The sequence below is a fragment of the Salmo trutta genome, chromosome 14 (assembly GCF_901001165.1).
Source record: "Salmo trutta chromosome 14, fSalTru1.1, whole genome shotgun sequence".
NCBI lineage: Eukaryota > Metazoa > Chordata > Actinopteri > Salmoniformes > Salmonidae > Salmo > Salmo trutta.
The window spans coordinates 69227439-69246059 of NC_042970.1; positions in this window are offsets into that span (position 1 = coordinate 69227439).

Genomic DNA, 18621 nt, shown 5'->3' on the forward strand with positions numbered 1-18621 from the left:
GCTGAAGTATCTCTATGCCTATCTAAAGACTGACACTCTTTCAAAACCTTACAGAAATCACACAAACATATAGCTAATCAGAGTGAGGGAAATAAGTGGTTTGTCCCTTTCTCCATGTGCACTGTTGTGACTTTACTTTCATTAATCTGATGACTGTTATCAAATCAACTAACTATAATAGTTTAATTCATTCTTTAATTGTTACCTGATTAAATGAATCATGTAACAATTAACTCATTAGGAATTTGGGTCTCCACAAGAGCGGTTGTTTAGAGTTACCATCTCCCAAATTAAACTCTAATGGTCTTTACCTATCACATCCATAAAACAGTCAACATATTAATCATAACCTCTTATCATATGATCATTCTGAACAGTCGTAGCCTCCTTGGATCTGCAAAAACCCTAGCTTTACTTATGATTCAGTACGACACAAATTGGTTAAATGATTTATTTACTATCTAACCAAATAATAACACATGATAACATACACACTAAATACATTAGGATAAGGTCCCTAGCAGAGTGACACAACATATGGCAGCTTGTTACACAACGACATGAAGAGGGAGAGAGAAAAAGAGACATTTATCATTGATACATTTTAGAAACTATTCTCACAGTAATCATATACTTTGCACAAGAACAGCTGCCCGTTTGGAGTAAGAAATCATGAATGTACTTACGTGTGAATGCCTTTTGTTTGCCGTGGATCTCTGTCGGAACCAGCCCTCCTTAGGAAGGGTGATGGGCCTTTCAGCGGCACACTTTTATGGCTCTGATTGGCCGAAAGGGCACTGTCGTCTACTGTTGTTCACTCTGGAAGATGCTCCTTGGAAGATAGGCTAACCAGCCATGTCGATGGTTCCCATTGGGTGAAGAGAGTAACGTACTATTGTGACTTGAGAAGAGTAGTACAGTGGTCCCACTTAAATTCACTTTTCTAGATACTTGACTTAGGACAGATAATCAGCTGTACCAGTGATTGTCTGAGAGTTGAGCTTCTCACCTCTTCCTTGGGTTGATATTCAGAGTTCAAACCACTTTAGACATGGGCTGCAGCTCCCCGTCTTTCCTGGTCTTGGGAGATTTAGTTTATTTTCTTAATCTCGTGCTGAGGTTCAAAGTTCCAACCATTTCAAACGCATAGCTACCACTTCCCGTTTTTCTGGTCTAATGTTAATTTCTTTACCAATCCTTTTATGCACTCTGGCCAAAGGAGGGCGGATCCATCAGGCTGACATGCTCTCTGACCTCACTCGGGGCGTGGCTACTTACTATGCACAGTTTATAGGAGATAGGAATGCGATTTTAGGATCCATCTTAACAAAACTGCTTTCATAATTGTTCCTATTTTATATACAATGTTAAGGATGGAGACTTCATACATGTAGTGTATATACTTTTCAAGTTACAGTATTTCCTTTATAACCTTTTTAATGAGATCACAAAATAACAACCCATATGACATTATTTCTCTATAGCTCACCACTGACCATTCCCCACATTCTTATGTTAGGAACATTTTTCCAGTATTTGCTTTAGAATGTGTTAGAGTTTCGGCGGGAAACCTCTGCGTAGACAAAGCACAGACCCTAGATCTCCTCTCCTTTAATTTATGACAGGGTGTGAGCTTTCAAACCTGCCACAGTTCCCTCTTCTGTGGGTGATAGAAGGTCTGGTTACTGTCATCCATTGCCAAGCTGATCTGACCCATTCGGATACTCAGAGGTCCTGACAGCACTTTAGCATTTACAATGATTGTATGGAATCTTGTCAGGCTTTTCAAAGCCATGCCATAATGAACCAGGGGCCACAAACAAACTCTTGATTTATATCTAGCCATAACTCTGGTTGACTGATGGGCATCATACTATGCAGAATCCAAAACTAAATAATTCCCCCCTTGCTGTCAAGTATAAATCACATTGTGGAATGAATGGCACACGTGCAATTGTTTAACTGCAACAAGGGTTGTTTTTCAGGCTGGGATCTGGGGTTAAATACGATGGCTAAAAGGCAATGGGGAAATATAAGATGTCTCCACTTATGCTTTCTAGAAGGGGTGTTTGATATTGTACTATCAAACATATTCACTGCCTTACATCCTGCTGCGTTCCCCTTAAAGGGTATGTGTTTTGTTGTTTCTAGCAACTCTCCAAAGAGACATAGGAGAACTCTCAGAGAGAGTGGAAGTGAGAGGAAGCAATATTCCACCTCTTACATCCTTGATCTGTTTCCTCCTTCTCCCTCTCTATAAGTAGTTTCAGAGCCAATCATGTGGAAACGTATAACTCAAGCATGAGGAGATGGGCTGAGTTGATCTGAAGGAGGAAGTAAAGAAAAAAATAAGGAAAAAGGGGAAAAATCTTCCCAAAACTTCAGGAAGAGAAGGGTGAAGAAGTAACATTGTGGCTCATCTGTTTCATTGAAATGCTGTCACGTCCTGGCCAGTATAAGGGTTAATTGGTATTGTAGTTTGGTCAGGACGTGGCAGAGGGTATTTGTTTTATGTGGTTAGGGGTGGTGTTTTTTCTAAAAAGGGCAGTTGATTTAAGTATTCCGGGGTTTTTGGGCACTGTTCCTTGTTTACGTATTTCTATGTTGATCTAGTTAGTTGTATGTCTATGTTTGGTTAATTGGGGTGGACTTCCAATTGAAGGCAGCTGTGTGGTGTTGCCTTTGATTGGAAGTCCTATATTAGTTGGGTGTGTCTGTCTGTTTAATTGTGGGAGATTGTTTAGTGTTTAGCGTGTGTAAGCCTAACAGGACTGTCTGTAAATCGTGAGTTCGTTTTGCTATTTTTGTATGTTCGTTTTTGAGTTTATTAAATGTTCAAAATGAACTATCACAACTCTGCTGCATATTGGTCATCTTTTTCCGACGATGATTTCGCTATATCGTCAAACAACGAAGAAATCCCTGACAAATGGATAATGTTGTTTTCCAAGCCAGGTTCACAGGGACCATATAAATCTGACAGGCATTGGGGCTGTCTTCTTGTTTTCTCTTGACACATCCCTGTTACCTTCTCTCAGTCCCGTGAGAATGTCCTCAGAACTCTGTCACAACATTAGCAAAAGTCCATCCACAATCTCAATGGATTTAAGTCCATGGCGTTCATGGCAGCTCTGTGGTTTCACTACCGTGAGGTAGGGGCATATGGTAGGCAAATCAAAAACAACACACCCACCTAGGCCCACATTACCAACTAGCAACCACAGACAACCAATCAGGATCCCTCACAACGGTTGTCAGAAAGTAGCATTTCTTGTAGTATTTATGTAATTTATGTCAGAATACCAGTAGTGTACTCAAGACTTCTAAGGCCGCACACAGCATGCCTTGTAGGCCTGATAGACTAAAAGACATTGCATCATCATGTCTGAGGCAACATGTACAGTACAGTCCGCATGTACTGGTCATTGTACAATTTGTACAAGTAAACACTGGCCTGTACATATATTTCACTGGTCATCTCCAAAGCCAACACCTACTTTGGCTGCCTTTCCTTCCAGTTCTCTACTGCCAATGACTGGAACAAATTGTAAAAATCACTGAAGTCTCCCTCACTAACTTTAAGCGTCAGCTGTCAGAGCAGCTTACCTGATCGCTGCAGCTGTACACAGCCCATCTGTAAACAGCCCATCCAACCAACCACCTACCTCATCCCCATATATGTTTTGGTTTTTCTGCTCTTTTGCACACCAGTATTTCTACTTGCAGATCCTCATCTGCACATATATCACTCCAGTGTAAATTGCTAAATTGTAATTACATCGCCACTATTGGCCTATTTATTGCCTTACCTCCTTACTTCATTTGCATACACTGTATACAGTTTTTCTATTGTGTTATTGACTGTACGATTGTTTATCCCATGTGAAACTTGTGATAAACAATCGTACAGTCAATAACACACACACAAAAAAAACACAATCGTTTTTGTCCCATTGCCTTGCTTTGTCTTGGCCAGGTCACAGTTGTAAATGAGAACTTGTTCTCAACTGGCTTACCTGGTTAAATAAAGGTGAAATAAATAAATAAAAACATCCTTGGACGAATGATAAAGTCCACATTTCCAATTTGGATTCATGACCAGTCCAGTGAGTTATAAAAAAAAAAAAAGTTGTATCTCATCAACGAGGTAGAGGGTCGTACAAATCGAATGGCAACTTCTGTGCCGCACGAAAAAACAAAGAATCAGTCAAGCATTTGTGCTCAAGATAAATTATTTTGCCTGTATAACTGACACGTGGTGGCGAGAGCTGCAGCTTCAAATGGGAGCTGCTCTTCTGTCGTAATTGTGTTGAAAACCCGTAATATAAGCCTGCTGGCAGTTAGAGCTGTTGATGAAATCCAACCATTTACTGTTATGACAGAAAGTAAATTAGAGTGTGCTTCAGGATATGGGTGGGAAACCCAAGAGTATGTAATTAAAAAGGTTTGAATTTAAATATTGTGAGAAATGAGGTACATAAATTACCTCTTCTATAATAGAATGAGTGATTAATGTATCAGAACCCAGGAAATGGGAGGGGGGAAGGACGTGCCCATTGAAATGAATAGAAACCCTATATAGTTTTTCATAAAACGGAAGATGTACATGTATCAAGGGATTCTTTCAAATCGTTACAATGCCATGGACTAAAGCCTATCTGTTGACGCAAAGGACTATGTTGGCAAATCCTTTGTTTTGAGCCGAGTCCAGTTTGACATCTGCTCATGAATAATCTAGATTGAGCTGCTCTGATATGGAATTTACTGTATGCGCCTTGACAATAACACAATATAATAAACATAGATATTCTACAAAACACGAGAATTGTTCTGAAAATCTATACCATCAGACATTTATATGACTGTCAAAATCAGATGTCAGTTGTCAGGACTATTTTCATTGTGTGCGCACCCCCCAACCACTCTTTTACGCTGCTGCTACTCTCTGTTTATCACTTTAACTATACATTCATGTACACATGTACATACTACCTCAATTGACCCGACCAACCAGTGCTAACCTTACATTTGCTAACCGGGCTATCTGCATTGTGTCCCACCACCCGCCAACCCCTCTTTACGCTACTGCTACTCTCTGTTCATCATATATGCATAGTCACTTTAACCATATCTACATGTACACACTACCTCAATCAGCCTGACTAACCGGTGTCTGTATGTAGCCTCGCTACCTTTATAGCCTCGCTACTGTTTTTCACTGTCTTTTTACTGTTTTTATTTCTTTACTTACCTATTGTTCACCTAATACCTTTTTTGCACTTTTGGTTAGAGCCTGTAAGTAAGCATTTCACTGTTGTATTCGGCGCACGTGACAAATAAACTTTGATTTGATTAGATTCCAATAAAAAGTTCTACAGCGCCTCTGGAGTTTTGAGGTAACATCAAAATCCAATTGTAAAAGGTCAGAGATATAAGGTAGGTCCCCTTCTCTACGCAACACAGGCCTCATTATATATAGGCACTGACCTGTGACACAATAGCCAGCCTGTGAGTGAGCTCACTCTGCAAAATGTTGTAATTTGAAACAATGTCACTCCTCACCCCATGATGGCCCATTGGGAGTGGGGATGGGGGTCAGGAGGGTGTAAATGGCAAGGCAGAGATGGAAGGGATGGCCCAATCAGCCTTTCTCTTTCTGTCTTTCCGTTTCTTGTCTCTCGCTCTGCGCCACTGCAGGGGAATCATCTCCTCTCCAACTCACTAGACTTTATCTTCAGAAGACCTGTGTCTAGCCAGCCAAAGATTTTCCTCAGAGTACAGTGCATTCGGAAAGTATTCGAACCCTTAACTTTTTCACATTTTGTTACATTACAGCCTTATTATAAAATTGATTGTAATCTACACACATTTATTCAAAACAATATACTTAAATATAAAAAGTATCCAGACCCTTTACTCAGTACTTTGTTGAATCACCTTTGGCACAGATTACAGCCTCAAGTCTTCTTGAGTATGACGCTACAAGCTTGGAACACCTGTATTTGGGGACTTTCTCCCATTCTTCTCTGTAGATCCTCTCAAGCTCTTACACGTTGGACGGGGAGAGTTGCTGCACAGCTATTTTCAGGTCTCTCCAGAGATGTTCGATCAGACCACTCCTGTGTTTTCTTGGATGTTTGCTTAGGTCCATTGTCCTGTTGGAAGGTGAACCTTTGCCCCAGTCTGAGGTCTTCAGGGCTCTGGAGCAGATTTTCAACAAGCATCTCTCTGTACTTTGCTCTGTTCATCTTTCCCTCAATCCTGACTAGTCTCCCAGTCCCTGCTGCTGAAAAACATCCCCACAGCATGATGCTGCCACCCCCATGCCTCACCGTAGGGATGGTGCCAGGCATCCTCCAGACGTGATGCTTGGCATTGAGGCCAAATAGTTCAATCTCGGTTTCATCAGACCAGAGAATCTTGTTTCTCATAGTCTGAGTCCTTTGGGTGCCTTTTGGCAAACTCCAAACGGGCTGTCATGGAAGCTATTTTTCAGTAAAAGGCACATCTGGCCACTTATCATAAAGGCCAGATTGGTGGAGTGCTGCAGAGATGGTTGTACTTCTGGAAGGCTCTCCCATCTCCACAGATAAACTCTAGAGCTCTGTCAGAGTAACCATAGGGTTCTCGGTCACCTCACTGACCAAGGCACTTCTCCCCAGATTGCTCAGTTTGGCCGGGCGGCCAGCTCTAGGGTACCTACCCTTCTCCAGATCTGTGGCTCGAGACAATCTTGTCTCAGAGCTCTAAGTACAATTCCTTCGACCTCATAGGCTTAGTTTTAGTTCTGTCATGCACTGTAACTGTGGGACCTTATATAGACAGGTGTGTGCCTTTCCAAATCATGTCCAAAAAATTGAATTTAATGCAAGTGGACTCCAAGTTGTAGAAAACTCTCAAGGATGATCAATAGAAAAAGGATGCACCTGAGCTCAATTTCGAGTCTCATAGCAAAGGGTTTGAATTTTTTTTTTTCTTCACTTTGTCATTATGGGTTATGGTGTGTAGATTAATGAGAAAAAAATTATAATCATCCATTTTAGAAAAAGGCTGTGACTTAACAAAAAAACTCAAGGGGTCTGAATACTTTCCGAATGCACTGTACACCTTTCACCATGGTACTGATGCTTTCTGAGTTCCACGTAGCTACAGTTGAAGTCGGAAGTTTACATACACCTAAGCAAAATAAAATTAAACTCATTTTTTTCACAAATCCTGACATTTAATCCTAGAAAAAATTCCATGTGTTAGGTCAGTGTCACATCCTGACCAGTAAAAGGGGTTATTTGACATTGTAGTTTGGTCAGGGCGTGGCAGGGGGGTGTTTGTTTTGTGTGTTTCGGTGTTTTTGGTTTAGGTTCTATGTTTTCCTGTATAGCCTGTGTTGCCTTACGGAACTGTTTCGTTGTTTATTTTGTTTAAGTGTTCACGTTACTTCAAATAAAGAAGATGAGCACTTTACCCGCTGCGCCTTGGTCCAATCCTTACGACGCCTATGACAGTCAGTTAGGAACACCACTTTATTTTAAGAATGCGAAATGTCAGTACTATTGTTTGTACAGATGAACGTGGTACCTTCAGGCATTTGGAAATTGTTCCCAAGGATGAACCAGACGTGTGGAGGTCTACAATTGTTTTTCTGAGGTCTTGGCTGATTTCTTTTGATTTTCCCATGATGTCAAGCAATGACACACTGAGTTTGAAGGTAGGCCTTGAAATACATCCACAGGTACACCTCCAATTGACTCAAATGATGTCAATTAGCCTATCAGAAGCTTCTAAAGCCATGACATCATCTTCTGGAATTTTTCAAGCTGTTTAAAGGCACAGTCAACTTAGTGTATGTAAACTTCTAACCCACTGGAATTGTGATACAGTGAAATAATCTGTCTGTAAACAATTGTTGGAAAAATTACTTGTGTCATGAACAAAGTAGGTGTCCTAACCAACTTGCTAAAACTATAGTTTGTTTACAAGAAATTTGTGGAGTGGTTGAATAACGAGTTTTAATGACTCCAACCTAAGTGTATGTAAACTTCCGACTTCAACTGTACCCTTTTCTTTGTGGACATAGCAGCCTATTCAGTCATTTTTAATGGTTTTCTTTCTTGAACAATTTAGGGACTGAATGGAAACGCAACAATCAACAGCAGGAGAGTGTGACAATGTGTTGAACTTTGAACTATGATACATTTCAATTGGGAAAGTATTCATAGAAAAGTATGACATGAGAACATTACTACTACAACAGAGACTCATTAATACAAATGCCCAGAAAATACTGTATGTTGTATTATACAGTACACTTACTTTCAGTTACGCAATTAATCTAACCTTGTAACCTAACAATACCGCTTCACGCTTCTCACAACATGAAATAATTACCAGACTCGATATCCATTGCATTCGACATCCAGTTGTACAGTGAAATCCCATTTCAGGTCATTATAATATTGCATAATGTTACTTTTATTAACACTAATTCCTGTCAGTTGTCATCATATGACTTCACCATACAGCACATAATTAAGACCACAATCAAGCGTCTAATAAGGGGATGGCGAGGGAAGAGGAGCGAGGAGAATGCTTACATTATCAGATGGAGGAACAATTGCACTCGAGGCAAGGATGAGGCCAATTAGATGAAAATAATTAAGCTCAAATGCATCATGATCATTTGGTGTGAAAATGTGTGTTAATGACCTGGAGAGAACGAGAGACTAAGACCAGCACAGATGACATTCCCTAGAAGATACGTTGATTGAGATGATACATTGTTACATTGATAATGTTTTGTTATGTTGGGGATTTTGCCAGTTATGTTAGCTAAGAGCGTTGCATTTTCAAAACCTCTGCACAACATACTGGTCCTGTTGCGTTGAAGTTAAAAAATAATGTTGTGTAAGAAGAATACAATTTTCCTAGAAGATCTGTTGCTTTGAACAGTCAAAAGCTACGAGATACATTTCTGTCTAGCTATATTGAGTGTGTTGTGTTTTTGCAGCCTCTATATGTACGATATGCTGGTCCTGTTGAGTTGGAGTGGCGTCAGGGATATGATATGTGAAGTCTTATACATACAGACAGGCTCATCTCTAAGAGGTTTCAGCATCTAGCATCCAGGCATCTGTAGGCTGTAATTTTACCTCACATTGCTCTGCTGCGGTAGCAGAGCCGAAGGCATAACTTTTCTGAATTCCCTCCAGACCTTCGACTGAGCAATTAAGTGACAAGGTACATACTGCGAGTGTTTTTTCAGTAAGCATACTATAAATGCCCTTAGGAACTAAGATCTGCAGAATGGGAGATCCTTTTTTGGCTACCTACACAAAAGTTGAAAAGAGTACACCAAAGCAAATTCCCCATTGATCACATGCTAATGAAATATCCCACTTGGGCGCTTTATACGCAAATCATCGCACAATGCATATCAAACGCTTCTGTGTTTCTATACCTGTGTACCTATTTGATAAGACTGAATAATTAAGGAACAATAAACTGCTCAACCGCCAAGGGAAGATACTTAGATGAAGAGAGGAGGCAGATCTGAATAACTTTGAAGAAAGTATTGCTTCAAGAGTTCAATTATCATTGTTGGGTTACACTGTAAACAGTCTGGCTTCATTTCGCTCACATCCCTGAATCATCCCATTGAGATATGGGACCGCTCTTTTGAATATTATTCACAGGAATGAATGATCTCCTTCCATAGTTTAAGGTCATGACGTTCAATAAAATTGACAGGCTGACTTTCAGATACTTGAAGGCATTGGCGGGTGTCTTGACCTTTATTGAAAGTCAGCATCTGTCCTGCCATTTTGGCCAACAGCATGGACACTGGTATAAACAGACTCTAACGGTCTCTCCAGAGCTGTGATCTCAATTAACAATGGATATTAATGACAGAGCGGAACAGAGCAAAGTTTATGGGTGTGATCAGTTGTTGATTCATGGGTATGAACTATCATGTTCTGGAAGTTTCTGACTAGTATTTAGACTGATCTCTCTCTAACTCTGTTTCTACATGTTTTCTCTCGACCTCCCTCTCTCTCGGTCCCACCAGGTCTCATTTGAACAAAGTCGAATATGATCTTTTGTGCCCTTGTTTTGTTTATACGGAATCCCAGCACTTTGGCAACCATCACAGTGATGTATCAGCAACCCAGCCAAGCAGGAGAGGTCCCATACAACCAACCGGTGGGTTACTGCTCTAACTGCCTTCTCACAGTGGAGGGATATGACTAGGCTGAATGAATGCCAGGGCACATCTCAGAGGCTTTGGGATGTCAATGTTTTCCTAACACCCAGGACTATTTACTCCTTAATGACTACACCTGACTACAATTACTTTAAATGCTGAGAAAACACCTGGCTTATTTATCCTTTTTCCTGCCCTGTAACTCATTTTGAAGAGCTTCACTGTTGGATTATGTATTTTGTTAGATGTTGAAATATCTATTTTCTAAGACAATTCATTTTGGATTATTTTTGGAGACTGACTCGCAGTAGCAGACTTTTCTCTGCTCTATAACTAATTAAAAGGAGCTTTGAGATTGAACAATGTCTTAGGTTGGATACTGGATATATAATTTGAAAGATTTTGTGTCACTTTGATTTCCCAGCAACTGACTCATACCTTGACATTCAACAGTACTGGACCATTTAAAGGACATTGCTAATCTTCGCAGATATTCAAAGAGTAAACCAGCTTGCTTTCTCTAGCCTCAAGGAAAAACCATACATAGCAGTTGTCATTGTCAGACTTATTTTAGTCAGAATTTCTCTCTGAAAACCTCCTCAAACATGTGGATTAGTTTTGTGCTCTGAAGAGCGTTATTAACCTTGAAATCCCATTGCCAGCTACAACACTCTATCTGTATGTGGCTATCTAAACAATCCCAATTACTGGAGTCGGTACTGGAGTCAAACATGGTGCAGTATTATGTGTAACAAACAATCCAAATGTGAATTGAACAGAACAAAAAAAAGATGAAGATTTGAATCCTCCCTTGTTACCAAATGGAAAACAAATGCTGTACTGAAACACATGGAAGAGAAGAAAGGGTTTTATAGTTTTCATTAAATGTAGGTCTTGGAATAACAAAACACAGAACATTAAATTAGGAAAGCCTGTTCATTGTATCATCTCCCCATCTCTCCCTCTCTCTCCCTTGTCATCACCCTGACTCGCGCAACAGGTCCCACAAACACACGCAGGAGCCGCATCAATATAATCTTACAAGAATCATTAAACTTTTAATGTGTTGACACACAAAATTGCCTGAAAGGACTGTAAGCTCTTGCTGTGTCACTACTATAGTCACCACTAGCAAAACGACAAGAAAAACAGCAACCAAAGTAATGAATGAAGACAACCGGTTCGGTACTAAAATATATTGATGGTGGTTATGGCTTATAACTTCAAAGAGTAGAGACAAGTCTTCATACACCTGGGGCATCCTGCCCAATGCCCAGTAGTGCAATTTTGCTTTGTATCCAGCAGTCTTGTACAAAGCAGTGACGGAGAGAGAAAGAGAGAAGGGGCAGGGAGAGAGAAAGATGGAAGGGAGAGAGAGAGTAGAACAGAGAGAGAGAGTGGAGAGAGAGTGCACTATTGTTCCTATGATGAATCTGAGTATGTGTCACGGGAGGGAAGGAAAGAAAGAAAGAGAGGGAGAGAGGAAGTGAGAGAGACAGAGAAGGAGATATGAAGAAAGGTTTCTGTTTTACCTCCACAGGGTGCTCTCTGTAACACTCCCCAGGTGAAAGTCGTTGAGTTTGGTCAGAATCAGGATCACCTGGAAACAAAACACACAACATGTGTTATAAGTATGTAATAAGCCTTTAAATAAATAAAATCTGTTAGATAATAAACATTTAAGAACACCACAGGTTATTCTCTCAGAAGACTAGACAGACTGGGCAAACTAATCTATATTCTCTTAGAAGAACACCAGCCTACGTATTCCATAAAAAACAATCAAAAGCAGCATAAACACCAATAATCGGTGTTTGTTGATATATTGGCATGTTATGATTGTCCCTTCGACTCTGTCTCTAACACAACACTAGTCAAGGGGCGCTTTGCCAGCCTGTATGCCCACTTTGAACACTCTCTCTCTTGATCCCTCAGTGCTGCCAGGCTTGGCCCCTGACAAGCACAATGTTCAGTCAGTCTCTCTGATCCATTAGCTTTCATCTGAGCGGTTTGCAGAGCGGGAAAGAGAGAGAGAGGAGGGAAGGGGGTCTTTGATAACCCACTGAACCGGGTAACGGGTGAATCACAGACCAAGATGGCCGACCATATTCTAGAGACCCAAAGGTCAGATTTGATATCAAAACAGAGGACCAGAAAACTCAGTGTTTTTTTGAAGCCTGCAGTGACATCTATCACTGAATCCCAAATCAACCCTTATACATCCTCCCTAGGCACTCCTGTAGGAAATGTTTAACTTGTAGAGTATTTGATATTTAAAAAGACTTATGAAGTTTGTCATTTCCTTTTAGAAAATTCTAACTAGATTTATTTCCTTTCGAAAAATGTATATTTATAATCCACATAATTCACATTCCTGTTGCTGCAGGATTACTTTCCTGCTGTATCAAACTGCCTCAAATGAAGATCCTACATATGTAGGTACAAGCAGTACGGCCAAAATTCCCCCCAGCCTATTAGCCTCTATGGGACCAGCGGGACGAATTCGTCCCACCTACGTAACAGCCAGTTGAACCCAGTGGAGCGATTTTTGAAACGTTTGAAATACTATTACTTCAATTTCTCAAACATATGACTATTTTACAGCTATTTAAAGACAAGACTCTCGTTAATCTAACCACACTGTCCGATTTCAAAAAGGCTTTACAACGAAAGCAAAACATTAGATTATGTCAGCAGAGTGCCCAGCCAGAAATAATCAGACACCCATTTTTCAAGCTAGCATATAATGTCACAAAAACCCAAACCACAGCTAAATGCAGCACTAACCTTTTATGATCTTCATCAGATGACACACCTAGGACATTATGTTATACAATACATGCATGTCTGTTCAATCAAGTTCATATTTATATCAAAAACCAGCTTTTTACATTAGCATGTGACGTTCAGAAAAAGCATACCCCCCGCAAACTTCCGGGGAATTTACTAACAGTTTGCTAAATTACTCACGATAAACGTTCACAAAAAGCATAACAATTATTTTAAGAATTATAGATACATTACTCCTCTATGCACTCGATATGTCTGATTTTAAAATAGCTTTTCGGATGAAGCACATTTTGCAATATTCTAAGTACATAGCCCAGCCATCATGGGCTAGCTATTTAGACACCCAACCAGTTTAGCCTTCACCAAAATCATATTTCCTATAAGAAAAATGGTCTTACCTTTCCTGTTCTTCGTCAGAATGCACTCCCAGGACTTCTACTTCAATAACAAATGTAGGTTTGGTCCCAAATAATCCATCGTTATGTTCCATCAGCGACGTTTTGTTAGTGCGTTCTAGACACTGTCAGAATGGTAAATCACGGTCGCGCGCATGGCGCAGAACGTGTCAAAAAATGTCTAAATATTCCATTACCGTACTTCGAAGCATGTCAACCGCTGTTTAAAATCTATTTTTATGCAATTTATCTCGTAGAAAAGCGATAATATTCCGACCGGGAATCTGCAATTAGCTAAACAGCCGAATTAAAATACTCCACGGGGGCGAATCGCGCACGCGCCTAATTCAATGGTCCTCTGATGCGACACTTGGAAAAGGCGATAATGTGTTTCAGCCTGAGGCTGCCTCGTCATCGTTCAGGTTTTTCCCGGGTTCTGAGAGCCTATTGGAGCCCTAGGAATTGTCACGTTACAGCTAAGATCCTGACTCTTCAATAAACAGAAGCAAGAACAACAACACCTTGTCAGACAGGGTACTTCCTGCATGAAACCTTCTCAGGTTTTTGCCTGCCATAGGAGTTCTGTTATACTCACAGACACCATTCAAACAGTTTTAGAAACTTTAGGGTGTTTTCTATCCAAACCTGAACAATAATATGCATATTCTAGCTTCTGAGTTGGTGTAGGAGGCAGTTAAAAATGGGCACATATTTTTTCCAAAATTCTCAATGCTGCCCCCTAGCCCGTAGAGGTTAAAAGGCAAATTGTTAAAAAGTTATTCAAATTCTGCTTAAACCTATTTTAGATCTACAAGAGAGGCTAGTGGGTAGAAAGGTCCAAGGGGCTGATTTGGGATTCAGTGTATGCTCCTCTGATTGGTAGGCTATTGATACAACCAGAGTACATATGACATCTACAGAAGAAACAAACAAAGAGTTATACTGGTGAAACAACACTGTCTTTATATAAATGCCACAACACTCAGATGGTCACAGCGTCATTAGCGATTGATATTACCACATCCGGGTCATGCATTATTTTTTTTGTTCCATCATCTTTGATATTCAAGAGAAAGGCCATAATGTATTATTCCAGCCGAGGCCAAATTAGATTTTGGCCACTTGATGGCTCCAGTGTATGTGAAAAGTGTTAGACTGATCCAATGAACCATTGCATTTTTGTTCACAATGTTGTATCAAGACTGCCCAAATGTGCCTAATTGGTTTATTAATATTTTTTCAAGTTCATAATTGTGCACTCTCCACAAAAACAATAGAATGGTGTTCTTTCACTGTAATAGCTACTGTAAATTGGACAGTGCTGTTAGATTAACATATCAGATATGTCTATGTCCTGGGAAAATGTTTTGTTACTTACAACCTCATGCTAATCACATTAGCCCACGTTAGCTCAACCGTCCCTCGGGGGGGACACCAATCCCGTAGAGGTAAATACAAAAACATGAAACAGAATAAATGCTATTTTCACAGCAGTTGCTTTGTTTTCTAACGCTACAAACCAAATAGAATCTGTCTTTTTTATTTGCATGCTTGTGTCTTGTTAGCATCCCCCCCTGCACCAAGCATATGCTACCTTAAAGCGAACCGACAAGCCTGACTTGAGTCACTTCGCTGCAATGTGATTTGCTAGCTGTCTCTCTTTGTCTTGCCTGACTACATTTAGAGATATACATCAGGAAAATGGAACTCAGGACGGAGAAAGGAATAAAGCCAACACCAGTTGTTAGACTTGACCTCTGTGGTCCATGTGTACAGGCTCCAGGATTGGCTTCACTAGCTTGGCTGGCCCTTAAGAGCCCCAAGGACTGGCCTGGACCTCAGTTCTTTGCAACCCATCACTGTGAGGTATTGTTTGTTTTGTGACACACGTCTTTCAGAGCTCTGTTTTTCCCGTGATTTACTCCTCCCATGTATTTGCCTGCCTCACTAACGACGCCTTTTGCCTATTCCCTGTCTGTATTTTAGCCTATCTACCTATTGTCTGATCTCCCGGACTACGTTACTAGCCTTTTCCCTGTCTGTACTGTTGCCCTTTTGGACCCCCTGTGTATGAACTTCTCCCTGCCCCTGGTCCCAGCTACTTGCCTCCTCCTGTGGACCTTTCAATAAACACCTACTGCGCCCTGCGCTTGAAACCAGCTCTCTGTCTCCCCTCGTGTTCATTACACTAGGGAGCCACTGATGGTTCTTTGTGAGAGATAGTACCTCCACCCCGGGGCCCATCTCCTCTTCCTAAGACTGTGAGCAGATGGTTCGGGCCAAGCAAGATTGCACTGAAAGGAGAGGGCAATGTAGAGAGAAGAAGAATAACATGCAAGAAGAAAATTGGATTCATGCCATGCTTGTAAAATGCAAAGCAAAACTGAGTTTTTCTTGGAATGTTGGTAGTGTGTGTGTGCGCTTGCATGTTCTTGCTTAAGATTGTGTATGTGTGTGTGGAGGTTCCTGCAAGGGTCTGATGTTGTCAGACAAGCTTGCTCTCCTTTTCCAGGGGGTGGCACCACACAGACAGGGAGCAGTCCCCCTCCATGACAGCATGAATTGAAAATTCACATCGAATAACTGGGGCACCAGCTGAAATCCCAGAGAATACTTTTGTCCTGTCAGCTTGTATCACCCTCATAAAAATATGAATCATGTCTCCGAGAATGCCCTGCTCGCTCCACCACAAACGGAATACAAACAGTGAAAACATTAAATGTGGGGCGGTTGCGAAAAATACTGAACTTTCAGCAAGTCCTTGTAACATACTGTCAAGTTGGTTTGCATAATGCCAATCTTTTTTGTTTCACTAGGCTGCCATTTAAGTACACTCTCCCCTCTTCGAAAAACCCAATTCGCAATGAATGAAAGAAAATGTGAGCGTCGTTACACTCCGAATGCCCTGGCTGCTTCGCAAAATATTTTATTTGCATAACAAAATCTCCCATTTTGTTCTAATATATTTTTCTTGAGACACCTGTATGTTAATTAATAAGACTTCTGCCTGTTAACACAAGGATTCTTCTAATTCAAAGACACTTTATTACCCCCCATAACCACACTACTGATCAGGTCTACTCTACTCTTGGGACGGGACGGGACGGGACCAGACCGACAGACTAAAAAATGCAGCAGAGACAAATTTAAGCGCAGATGGCAGCCAAACGAAACGCTGATCTTTATCCAAAAGTGATTAAGGCCCCCAGCCTTTTAGTAATGTGTCAGCGGCCAAGCAATTACTACATCAAGTGGAGGGAGAGGCCTGTTAATGAGAAAGGGAGATGGGAGATGTTTGATGGCTCTATCAGGGCACACTCCACAAATGGAGAGGTTTGATGGTTCTTTCCGAGCTGTGTGTGTGTGTTTTATGTTGCTTGTCGTTGGAAAACAGGATCCCTTTTCCTGTCATGATTTTCCTTGACTGACATGTATGCTATAGAGCTGGTGGTAAGCACATTTACTAAGATCCTTTCAAATGGCCCCCACACAATTACTTATAGCTTCCAATTGGCTAATTCATCCCCCCTCCTCTCCCCTGTAACTATTCATCAGGTTGTTGCTGTAAATGAGAATGTGTTCTCAGTCAACTTACCTGGTAAAACAATGGTAAACTAAATAATAAATAGTGAGAGAAGAAAGTGTGTGTATGTGTGTGTGAGAGAGAGATGCTACATGAGCTTGTAGCACTACGCCTAAACTCTGATAAAACAAGGGGAAATGCTGGATTTTAAAAAGTCTGTTCAGTAGGATGTTTACGCCGGATTAGATGGTAGGGGAAATGTTGGGAGATATCCCATTAAAATGTAACACATGAATATACTGTGCAGCTTTAACAATTTTCACCAACGGTCTCACATACACACACTACACATACACAGACATACTCAAACACACACCTACCAGTGGAGGCTGGTGGGAGGAGATATACGAGGACAGGCTTTGGACCGGGTGGTGGATGGGTGTAATCCCATGGGTTACGGTTTGGGATAGGGTTCAAACATTAAGTTTAACCAGTGTCCACAACCAGCATCGAACACACAACCTTCGGATCCAGAGTCATGGGATACCATGCGTGATCGATGCCAGTCGTAGACACTGGTTTTAATTGTTTTGGTTGAACCCTATGCCAAACCCTAACCCTTACCTTAACCATTAAGAATGAGTGCCTAAACCTAACCCTTAACTTAGAAATGCAACATTTGGTGAAATGGAATGATACTGAGCAGCAGGAGAAACAAAAACACTTCTAAATTTGACAGTTGGAGCAACCTCAAAGTTTGACATTTTTTTAGATTCCACAGTGAGAGCTTGTTGTGCATGCAGGCCAGCACACACACACACACACACACACACACACACACACACACACACACACACACACACACACACACACACACACACACACACACACACACACACACACACACACACACACACACACACACACAGTTAATATTTTCGGCCTTCAGCTGATACAGCCCTTATCTCTTTTATAACATCCTTATATATTCTCCTCATTCACAGCAAAGGAAGATATATAGAGTAGTGGTCTGTGGAGCCAGCCCAAGGTTAACCATACAAATCATTACCTTTTAAACACCGCAAGCTGGAGTAAAGAGCTTAATAAACAGACAGGAAATACGGTATGAGAGAGTAGGTCTGGATGGAGCTCTACCTGTTCACCATTATAGTGATGATGATACTTATTGCCTTAGTTATGGAGAACTAGGGAGGTAGCCAAGCCAAGGTTTCTCCCTCCCTACTTTCTCCTCTAACACTCCTCTCCCTATGTCCATGCCTCTCCTTGCTGCCTCTTTCTCACTAGTTATTTCCCTTCTAAACTCAATTTCCTTCCCCTACCTCCACCTCTATCTGCCCTCCTCTGTCCTCCCTAAAATGTCTCTCTCTCCCTCCCACACATTCTTCTCTCCTGTCTTGCTCATTCTCTGTCATCCAAGCCTCTCTCCTCTGTCATCGTATCCTTTCTCTCTCCCTCCCTTCCTCTGTCCTTTCCATCCCTCCCTCTCTCTATCACTCCACAGCCCTCACTCTCTCTTTCACTCCCCCTCTCTCTCTCTCCCCCTCCCCCTCAGTCCATCCTCTCTCTATCCATCTCCTATCTGTCCCCCACCTCTACCATCTCTCTCTCTCTGTCTCTCTACAGCAGAAGGGAGTAGAGTTAGTTATACACTGCCTGGAGGAGGCCTAATTAAAATCTATGTAAATTTACTGAAT